Consider the following 9,298-nt stretch of genomic DNA (forward strand, 5'->3'; position numbering starts at 1 on the left):
AATGGAAATTATCCTAAGCTGCAAGTATCTTTTTTATGTGCATAAATTTTTTTAGAAGCTCTTTCATGTGCATAATTAGTACTTGTATGTGCGTTATTGTTCTTGAAATCAAAAGTTAACCCATGATTATTGTAGTTGATGTTTTTTCTACTATTTTTTCCCTTTCAAATGTTCACTCTATTTTCAGATTGGCACCATAACCAGTTAAATGAGTTTATAGGTTAAATCAATCTCTCTCTCTCTCTCTCTCTCTCTCTCTCTCTCTCTCTCTCTCTCTCTCTCTCTCTCTCTCTCTCTCTCTCTCTCTCTCTCAAGTTGTCATTTGGGATAGCCAGGGGACAATTGCCCCTTGACCCCACCCCTCTCGCAATATTTACTTTTAAAAATAAACAATAATAAATAGATTACACTTTTTTTAATTCATTATTGAATATAACTTTTAAATCTCCTAACGTAATTGAGCAAAAATATATTATTAACAGTGTACTATGGCAATGTCTACTGTAACCAATATGCCGAATTTTTTATGTTGTTTTAAGAAATAAATTCTTTTACAATTCTATATACTTTTTAAGGTTTTTTGCAATCAACTCACCATCAGCTTTCCCTTTAAAAAAAAGAAAAAAAAAAAAATCACCATCTGTTAGCAGTTAGAAATGAAATTTAAGAAAGAAAATGCAAACATCAATACTTTTAAGTAAAATCAAAATAAAAACATCATACCACATCTTAAAAAATTCCTTGGAATTAATATTTTCAATTTTCAAATACGCAATTATATTGTTAATACTTTTTTTTTCATTTTTTTACTAAGAATTCAAATGATTTTTTTAATATTTTTATATTTTTTATTTTTATGAATATCTTATATGCTAGTAACTTTTGTGTTTAACGTGGACAAGGGAAATTATCCTTAGCTGTAAGTATTTTTTTTTTTTTTTTATCTGCATAATTAGTTTGTATGTGTGATATTTGTCTTCAAATCAAAAGGTAACCCATGATTATAGTAATTTGCACTTTTGTAGTTGACGTCTTTTCTACTTTATTTCCCCTTTCAAATTTTCACTTAATTTTAAGAGGATTTCTATTTGTTTATACTTTATACTCTCTCTCTCTCTCTAAATTAATTTTGTGAGTAAAGATACAAACTTGTTTAAGTGACAAAGATTGTGAAAACCTTTGAACCCAAAGAGTAATGACGACTGTCCAAATTTGGGCCAATATTTTAAGCGTAGTGGGCTTTTAAAATGCCACTCTTTTTTTTTACTAGATTCAATTAGGCATCATGGGAAACACATTACACATGATATGGCCCATTGCCTCTCCCCTTGGGTCAAGCAAACACATGCAAATAAACCGTAGTTTCACAAAGTTTCTCATATTGCTCTAGAAAAAGCTGCTATTAAATAAATTGGGCCAAAAAAAAGATATTGGGCCCTCAATAGTGTCTTGTATAGATTTCCAATCATTGAAGAAACAAAAATGTCAAGTAAAAGTGGATTTTGCCGTGTGGGTCCTTTATCCTTGTGGTATTTCGTAGTTTGTCACAATTGAATTGAATTGAGTATTGACCGAATGAAGTAAAGTCAACACTAAAAGTAGATTTGTCGTGCAAAGAGTATGTATGTCGTCATTCGTAGCTGCCGTATCTATCTATATGTCCTTGTCCGTTTGCCTTATATCTAAAAAACAGTTGAGTTGAGACGTGGAACGAGAATTTTTTTTTTAGGAGGGCGGTGAAAATATTTTTATGTAATTTTTAGATTTATTATCAAATTTAAAAGAAGATTAATGGAAAGCTTTAAAAGTTAGGGAGGTGTCATGGCCCCCTTGGCACCCCCTAGCTCCACTTGTGAGTTGAGATATAATTTTTTAAAAGAGTAATGTTTCTTACAACTTTTTTTGATAATAAATTTTATCATTGTTGTCAATTTTGAGTGGTGGTCATCTAACTAATGCTAATAGACTAATCTTTTTTCTTTTATTTTTTTTTTATTATTATTCACAGTTAACACAATTTAACATTTTTCAAATTTATTGCAAAAGAAAATTGTGTTAATATCATCACTACTTTTTAAAACTTTTTTTTAAAAGGTTTTTAAAGGTATAATTGTACATTTTCAAAAGAATTAAAAATAATTGAACTCATTTTTTTTATTATATAAATTTATGATAAATATTTTTGTGGGGGGAGAAAAACCCAACCCAACTTATTGGGCCCAAGGCCCTGAATGAGGAGCACTCTTCGTCCGAGGAGGTGTGACCTTCAGTCAGAGGCCCACGTCAAAAGGGGATGCCCTGGGACAAGCCCGCATACCATCCGAGGAGATGCTCATATGTCCGAGTAGTCCTGTATCTTCGGATCCGAAGAGGCCAGACCCAACACGAGTATGGGAGGTTCAAGCGATTTATTTGACAAGTGTCAAGGGGGAGAGGAACCTCGGACACACATAAAGATAACGGGAGCAGAGAAATATCTATATAAGGGAAGGGTGCCTCTGATAGAAGGGGATCGAAAAACAGGAGAGAAAGAGGATATATGAGATGGTTGTAGCCCCAGGAATTGTAACCTTAGATGGTCAATGAAAAACATCTCTTCGGACGGAGTACTTACTAGTCCGAGAGCACATTAATTCAATTCCTCCCACTGGTGTTGTTGTTTAATACTGTTATTTTCATTATTAGCCTAGCCCTTTTTACCCACTCTCTACAAAATCTATTGTTTTGGGCTCGGTGGGCTCCGAATCCATACCTCCTTGGGCTTGGGCCATAAAAACTGACCCTACAATTTTATATTATGTTTTGTTTCAAATTAAACCTAAAAGTTTCAAAAGTTTAAAATTGTTACAAATTACAAGTTAATGTTTCTTTAGTTTTCTGGATTCTAGTTACTAAACATTATTTAAGGCAATATATTTGAACAAGCACCAAAAAAGAGTTTCATTAGTTTCAAATTGAATGATAAACTTTTAAAAACATATATATTTTTTTAATAAATCCTATACATTTGAGTTTGATTTGGGGGTTTGAATTATTTTGATCCAGGGTTTTATTTGATGATATTCAATTTGAAATTACTGAAACTATAGGCTTAATTTGAAATCACATCTTAAACATAGGGTTTATAATTCTTACTACATAAAGGAAGGACTTTACCCCTAACAGCTTTTAAACCTAAAATAATAGAGTTGGACATGCCAAATCAACCTTAAAAAAAATCACCTGCTATAACAAAGTGGATTCACTTATTTTGAAGGGAAAAAAGTAGGCTTACTTATTAACTGTGCTCTCCTAAGGAATGCATTGCCAAAAATGATTCCCACTTAGAACCTTTTTTTTTTTTTTAATAGAAAAAAAATTCATCATTATATTAATTAAGAAGCTGGTAAATCAATGTTAATTAACAAAATTAACAATGTATGGAGGAACAGACTTCACATAAATTAATAGCAGAGAGGACAACCTAGCTCTCCTAGCCAAGGCATCAGCAACAAAATTACTCTATCTAAAAGTATGAGAAAATGACCAAATCTGAAGTGAACTTACGAGCTACAATGTATCCTTTAATGGATGACCAACAGCAGAATTATATGTCTCCATTGTTCAAAGCATTGAAATTTATTATAGTAATCAACAAGGGTCTTGTATAAAATGGACTGATATCAATACTATGGGAATAACATTCTTTCCTCTCCTATCCCATAATAGTGGATCTTCCTTTAATTATTTGATTCACAATATATGTGAGAGGATGAATCAATATTAAATGTGGGCTCCAGTTAGCTCAATTGGTAAAGTTTCTGATAGTTGTATAAGAGACCTGGGGTTCAATTCTCGCCTACACCAAAAACTGATTGGTGTCTTGGCCTAATGATAAAGAGCAATCATCAGGAGCGGATACCATAGATTGAAACTCTTTAAAAAAAAATATTAAATAATTTTCCTAGTGGGCCAACTCAAACAACAAAGATATTCATTTGGGTATTTTCAATGAGGCTGCAAATGAGTTTAAAGACATTCAGTTGGGCTCTTCTGTGTACTGACATTGAGTTGCCTTTAGCCAAAAAAATAGAAATAAAATTGAGTTGTTACCAAACTATAATATCATACTATCTTGTCAGATGATATGTTGCATGTACTGGCCCAGATGATATGGCTGGGTTCAACAAGTAGGACAATCTGGCCCATATGACATGATCACCCACTGGCTTGATCATACGACATGTCATACAAGCTTGCAGCTGGGCAAGTCTGCATTTCATTGAATACAGAAATTATCAAAGAGATGAATGGCTTTAAGTTTTAACTCCAAGTCTCTAACCTCCTAACTTCTAACATCTAGTTTAGTGATTATGAGCTAGTAGTCGCAAACTCATGCCATGCGTAAAAAATGTAATTTAATTATTTTATAAGAATACAATCTAAAATTTGTAAGTTAAATAATATGCACTATGGTGCCCAACCAATTTGGGCCTTAGATTCTAACTCAATGGTGTGGCCCATGGGCCCAACCTCTTTCCACCCAAGACTCTAGCCTGAACCTACAAACGCCACAGACCCAAGCCTCGTACTGCTCAAAAGCCTGAGTAGGCAATCTATATTAGCACGCACCTTATTTCACCACCTAGTTTTTGTTCGGTGAACCACCCCAAGCAAGAAGAAAGGTGTTCGTATACAATATCCCTCGTATGTACGATAGTGCCCGAGGGAATATCGCTGCCGAGCATATTCACTAGAGTGGGAACCAGTTCCAAAGCCACTCCCATCTAAACACTCACCAATGATTAATGACATTGGACCTCCTATTACACTAATCTTGAAAACAATCATAATCCCTCCACTCACGCTTGGCTATAAAGAGGAGAGGCCAAGGAAGGGAAAAGGGGTTTTTATTTTTATTTTTTTTATTTATGGAGAGAGCTCTGAAGAAAGTTGAGAATTGAGAGCAATAGAGTCATACAAGTGAGAGGGAAGCAATACAGAGGCCAGAGAGAAATTGTTGGGTCTTTTGGTTGGAATCACCCAAAGTAGGAAATTCAAAACCCATATTACAAATATATTGTGAGCCCAAGAGTGAGCTAATCCTTTAAGCCCATTTTGGGTGCGCATAGATTTATATTACATAACTATAATATTGTTTTATATAAATGGAGAAGATGTAAAAAGAATTTTTTTTTTTTTTAAATATACCATAATTGGTTGACTAATTTGAACATATCCATTAATATTTCAAAAAAAAAAAATGTACACATTTATTCCAAGGAACATATGTAACATGTTACACTAAGTTTAAATTATTATATAAATTTAGAATTGCAGCATTTTTTTTCCTTTTCAATTATAAGTATAATGCTTATATTATTTAAACTTGATGTGTAAGGTAATCTTGTGAATATCTATCATTTTTATTGCTTTTTTAGGGCCCATATCTGTAATTTCCAATGCCTATTTTGTTTGTATTTTTTTAACCCAAAACTAAAAAATTTGGCTAAAATAAAATAAAATATCATACTTTTCAACCCAAAAATTATGGGGAAAAAAAAAAATGAAATTATGAACCAAAAACTGAAAAGGCAACCTACAAAATGAACCAATTTAAGGTTCAATTAGTCCAAAATGGACCGAATGGACAAAAGTTAACTGAAATAGACCATAGTAGACCAAAATGGACCGAACTGGAACAAATGGTCTAAATTGGACTAAAGTGAGCCAAAATGCTATGTTAATGTAGCTTAACAAGAACATAGCAACAATAAATGCAATCTTTTATTTTTTAGATATAATATAGATTTCTCTATAGAGTCAATAATTTAATACAGTTTCTTGCTAAGTGGAAAATTAAAATGGCCAATCTTGAGCTTCTATGCTAAACTTCTTCATTTGTATGGCATCCAATCTCACTAATTAAAATTCTCACTAAACATGGATGAAACAACCCTCTTTGGTGACAAAGTAGAGACCCCTAAGTCAGAGATAATATCATCCTCTCAACCAGTTTGTCTATGTACCTAACTCAAGTTTCTAATATCTCTTAGCCTACATAAGAATTTAGTAGTACCTGTATGATTTTATACTCGTATTTGGTGTGTGAAGACAGAAAATTCATGAGCAATCCCATGTCATGGGTCAAGGTGCATATTTAGTAACTTGAAGTAGTGTATCAAGATGCATGGGATAGGATGCAAAAATGTCAATACTCAAGACCCTTCAAACAGATCAACTAGCAACACAGTCACAGTAAATGTACACGAGTTTTGTCACTTAATTGGACAAGTCCTTATTCCAATTACTGGTCAAAATAAAACAACATTGAAGTTTGGCATACAAAGACTGTATATCACATTTAAGTAGTTTCTTTTTCTCTCAGTATATCAAGTACCACAAAATGATTAGGTTATGGATATGTATGTTAATGACATAAAATCAATATTACAAACAAAAAGCCAGAAACATTATTTGATTATATAGCTCTTGAAGGTTTCTCTAATAATGCAGAGAGATAGACCTCATCCTTTGATTTAGGAGCAATAGCCCACTTGTGCTTCTTGTATCTGAACTGCAGAAACATGTACATATAGTCATCCAGATCTTTTCTACTGCAAAAGAACCGGTCAATCCATAGCAATCCTCCTGGCCTTAAAACCCGATCCCAATCATACAAAATAAAATCCAGCAGCAGCAGGTCAATCCAGCCATCCATAAACCCAGATGTATGAATTAAATCCATAGTGTTATCAAAGAATGGAAGGCGTTGATTCAATGTCACATACAGAGGGATCAAACCTCTTAGTGCAATCATCTCATTGAAAGGAGCCCCAAGGTTCAAAGCAGTTGAGATATTGTAACATTATGTTCTCTCATTCTTGCAGCAAGTCCCTGTACCAACACCAACGTCCAGACCTATCCTTATCTCCCCAGGCTTGATTGTCAAAACATCATTTATCAGTAAATCCACAGGAAGTGAGCTATTAGTCATCCATTTTAACTTTTCTTTCTCCATCTCAAAACACCCTACACACTTAGAATAACCTCGCTTAGGATTCTTGCTCGATAAGCATTCAAAGTTCCTGCACTGGTAATTGCTCCACCTTACATTTCTGCCATCCGGTAATCTCCATAGAGATTCATTGATTGGATATGGCTTCTGGTAAACCTTGGAGGCCCTTGTCAAGCACCGTCTTCGGGGCAAAGGATCACAACCATTAACCATAAGCTTCTGAGCTAGGTTCCAGTCATCATTACAATAAGAACCAATGTCATAACCCATATACTCTTCCAATTCTTTCTTATATAACACACATGCATGCCCAATTGTGTTGTGTATCCTCTCTGTCCCATATATATTAATCTTCCCAGTCCTATTCTCTTTTGGGTTATGTACTTCCTAATCTCCTCAATCACAAAAGTGTTAATCAAAGGCTCCTCCATTGTTGAGTTCCTAATCCCTTCAACCTTAGGTAGCCGAATCTGTCTAAGAGCAATGTGGGCGCCATAAAGAGGCCTAATTACTCCTCTTCCAAATACTTCTTATACTCCAATCTTGTGATATTATTTCTATCCAAGACCTCTTTGTGTTTCTCCATTTCTTTAACTTTCAACTCAAGTTTTTCTTGCAAGCTTTCCATCCTATCTAGCACTTCCCCAACTCGATCAGACAATGCTTTTATGTCAAAACCATCATAAGCATACTTCTGACCATAGAATTGGCGGCATATATCTTCATTGCGCGTGAAAAATCCAGCTGAGTAGAACCTTATGAGACTTAACAAGCTTACTATTATAACAAGCCCTCCCAATACAATCTGAAGTGTACCCATTATTCTGCCCACCCTACATTTTCGAAAGCATAACCTCCCCATCCTTAGTAAAGAACAATGCAGGGGAATTTCTTCTCACCAAGAGCTAATTTTACCACCTCTTGTTCAGAATTTCAACCTAATAAAAAACCAATACTTAGTATTCATGAAAGTAACTGAATTGAACAATAAAATCTTCAATATACATTGTGACACTTGAAACTAAAACCTCACTCAATTTGAGACTAATTCTGCTAGCTAGTTGACTTATTACATAAAACATAATGTTCAAAGGTTTTATATTTTTAATTTTCCTTCTATTTTCCCAGCAATCAAAGAAACTGCAAATACAAGAGCAAAGAAAATGCAACTGAGTTTTAAACTAAATTACTAATATTAAAAATAAATAAATAAATAAATAAATTGAAAGTTTCAATATCAAATTTCAAACATACCCAGATAAGGATTTGCAGAAACATGAATGAAACTGAAGCTGAATCACTCTTTCTTTGCATCTTCAACCTGTTAAGTTGATTAAGATCACACATTTTTTTTCTTACCAAAACTTTCCAAACAGCTCCTTCTCTACTTGAAACATCAAAAAGCACTCCAAAATTTCCCTCGCCAATGCTTCACATACTTTTTTAGAATCTCTCACTAGAATTTCTCATTATAAACTCTTTCTCTATGTTTGTGTAAACAGTAATAAAAATAATAATATGATTAAAAAACTTTTCTCTAACTTATAGAACTTCAAAAATACTCCAGAGTTCACCATGATGCAGATCTAAATCTAGCTTGGACTGTTTTTCCATTGTGCTTTAGAGCTGGAAAATCGTGAAAACCAAGCTTAATAAATTTAAATATATACAGCAATTTGTGGGTTTAATTAAAAGAAAACAGATTGCTTATAGGTCAAGGGGCCATGTAAATGCACGACTTTCGCGAAAATCAATTATATTTTATTGTAGTAAATTGAGAAGATTTATTATAATATGTAATCAATGAACTGCGTTGACTATATGAGAGTGAGTGCCATGCATTTTGTAGATGACGATTGGTCAGCTCAAACTGCGGCCACTTTAATACGTGTGGGATAAGTCTTTTTCTTTTTAATTAGATTTTAAAATGTAAATCTTAGTCCAACCTAAGTTTGTGAAAGGAGGAGTAAATAATTTCTATTTGTGGGGGTAAATATTTGGCAGTATTTATTGTGTGTGCAAATATACAGTCTAAAAATGCACTAAAACGTGTATTTTTGTAATATGTGTAAAACACATTGTGCACTAGTTTTTTTTCTAATATTTTACAAGACCTCTTCATAGCATAGGTCCCACAATTTTGTGAGATGACGATGATCTTAGATATCTCTCCCCACGAAGGGAAGAAAGAAAAAATAAATAAAAATTGTCTACCTAAACTATTTTGTAAATTTTTGGATGGAACCTAAACTGTTTTTTATTTCACAAATATTGTCACGTATGTTTGGAGATTTCTTCTTT

The 9,298-nt window shown here is 33.4% G+C and overlaps 1 pseudogene; it reads right to left on the minus strand.

The window, feature by feature from the left end:
- Positions 1-6,252: 6,252 nt before the first annotated feature.
- LOC111995685 (probable methyltransferase At1g29790) lies at positions 6,253-8,657 on the minus strand (annotated as a pseudogene).
- Between the last annotated feature and the right edge of the window lie 641 nt (positions 8,658-9,298).

The sequence above is a fragment of the Quercus suber genome, unplaced genomic scaffold, assembly GCF_002906115.3.
Source record: "Quercus suber isolate HL8 unplaced genomic scaffold, Cork oak 2.0 scaffold_117, whole genome shotgun sequence".
NCBI classification, from domain to species: domain Eukaryota; kingdom Viridiplantae; phylum Streptophyta; class Magnoliopsida; order Fagales; family Fagaceae; genus Quercus; species Quercus suber.